General features: G+C 42.3%; 1 protein-coding gene across 1 annotated transcript in view; it reads left to right on the forward strand.

Annotated features, from left to right (window-relative positions):
- LOC115120649 (protein unc-13 homolog C-like) overlaps positions 1-2,500 on the forward strand; it is a 242,585-nt gene that overhangs the window by 38,096 nt on the left and 201,989 nt on the right. The gene's annotated exons all lie outside the window — the stretch shown is intronic.

Below are 2,500 nucleotides of genomic sequence, written 5' to 3' on the forward strand. Positions count from 1 at the left end.
GGTAAACATGCGAAGGAGAATAAATAATTATAGCAAGCAAGCATGGGCTGGGATCACGACATAACGACAGACGTCGTCAGCATTGGAATAGTTATAAACACAGACAAAGTAGGCCTACTAAACAACACAGACAAAGTAGGCCTACTAAACAACACAGACAAAGTAGGCCTACTAAACAACACAGACAAAGTAGGCCTACTAAACAACACAGACAAAGTAGGCCTACTAAACAACACAGACAAAGTAGGCCTACTAAACAACACAGGCCTACTAAACAACACAGACAAAGTAGGCCTACTAAACAACACCTACTAAACAACACAGACAAAGTAGGCCTACTAAACAACACAGACAAAGTAGGCCTACTAAACAACACAGACAACGTAGGCCTACTAAACAACACAGACAAAGTAGGCCTACTAAACAACACAGACAAAGTAGGCCTAAACAACACAAAAAGTAGGCAAAACAACACAGACAAAGTAGGCCTACTAAACAACACAAACAACACAGACAAAGACAAAGTAGGCCTACAACACAGACAAAGTAACTACAACACAGACAAAGTAGGCCTACTAAACAACACAGACAAAGTAGGCCTACTAAACAACACAGACAAAGTGGGCCTACTAAACAACACAGACAAAGTAGGCCTACTAAACAACACAGACAAAGTAGGCCTACTAAACAACGCCCAGTAGTCAGATAAAAACAACCATATGGCCTCAGCAAAGTGGACGGGAATGAACTAGATGGAACAACAATGACTAGCTATGGATTCTGATTGACACAGGATGTATGGAGAAGGGAAGGGAAGTGAGGGAAACAGAGTCGCCCTTGTCGGTCTGGGGAAATGAGAGCAGAAGGAGAGCGGCTTGTTCTAATCCAATCGTTGCAGCAGGCTCAACCGATACCCCGCCCGTTTATTTAAATGCAGAATAACTAGCCAATAGTTGTTTAGAGCACACAACGCGTCACATTGTTTGAGTGCTGACAGCTGAAAAGTATTTGTAAACTTGTAAACTAAATTTGTAAACTTTCCTGAACCAACACTTCCACTTGATCCCCCTCCCCCTTCTAGCTCTGACTTTGCTGAAAGCTATTTTATTGAGGAAAAGTGTACTTACTATGCCTGTGATATGTGGTTGTCCCACTTAACTATCTTAAGATGAATGTCCAAACTGTAAGTCACTCTGAATAAGCGCGTCTACTAAATTACAAAAATGTAAAGCCAAATCTCGGTTAGAGCCCCCAAAAGGCTAGAGGTGGCACTGTGTGTGTGTGTGTGCTTGCTCGTGCATGCGTCCATGAGTGTGTGTGTGATTGTGTGAGCCTGATTGATAGTCTGTGGGTCACATGGTGGACTAGGGCCATTCATATGTCTGACCTCTCCACCTATCAGCAGTGAAAGACACAGGAATATACATTTAATATAGCCAATCAATAAACAAACCCAAAACACTCATTCAAAACGGGGTGTTGTGTGTGGCTGTAGTAGTAAGGCTGAGGCTATGGCATGGAATGGCATGCAATGCTTGGTTGATATATACAACCATGTGTTCCTGGTGTTAGCTGATACCTTGTTCCTTTACTCTTTGATTTCTGGTAGAAATGGTTGAGTTGTGCAGTAATAAAACACACTGGTGTCATTGAGCCACTTAGCTAAAGGATGCTCTTTCAATACTAATAATGGAATGACACCCTTGTCCCTATGTACTGTGCACTACACGGAGAATATGGTTCATATGGTTAGAAAGTTGCCTACGGCTGTAGAGTAGAGGTTCAGCATAATGCACATGACTTGGAGTGTACATTATGGAGATTAGCAAATCATTATGGACTGAAATGTCAGCCTGGTCGCTCAAGAGCCACTTAGAAATCTGAAGTCTGTCCATGTACCCAGGACATGGGGAGATGCCTTCCAAACCGGCCACTAGGGGCAACAGTGAGCACTATTAACATCAAGTAGGCTTTGGTTTTGCAAGGGCGTTGTAGACAGCGGTGGCGGATAGGCGTAAGCCAAGTGCTCCGGCTCCGAGGGTTGCTTGTCCAATCCCGTTGATAGACACTCATTTGAGTTGTTTTTGTTTAAACCCCAAATCATAACCCTTAACTTAACCATTAGGAATTAATACCTAAACTTAACCAGCAGTGGTGCAACCCGGTGTGCTGCTTCTATTTAACTTATTTATTTAACCTCTATTTAACTAGGAAAGTCAGTTAGGAATATCAGGAAGAGCAAACCAGGGTCCAAAACACCTAGAAATTTGATGTTCGGAGCAACTTTGAAATTTGACGTTTGGAGAAATGTGGACAAACGTCAGAATCTGAAGTAAAATTGGTCAAACTGTGAGATCTTGTTGGGAAAGTAGCCTTATTAGAAAGTAGCCTATAGCAGTGTAGGGTCAACATAATACACACTACTTGTAGTGCACTATATGGAGCATAGGATAGTGTTAAAAAGCAGCCTAAAGCTGTGTGTGGTAAGCATAATGTACAC

Source organism: Oncorhynchus nerka, linkage group LG27, assembly GCF_034236695.1.
Source record: "Oncorhynchus nerka isolate Pitt River linkage group LG27, Oner_Uvic_2.0, whole genome shotgun sequence".
Taxonomy (NCBI): Eukaryota; Metazoa; Chordata; class Actinopteri; order Salmoniformes; family Salmonidae; genus Oncorhynchus; species Oncorhynchus nerka.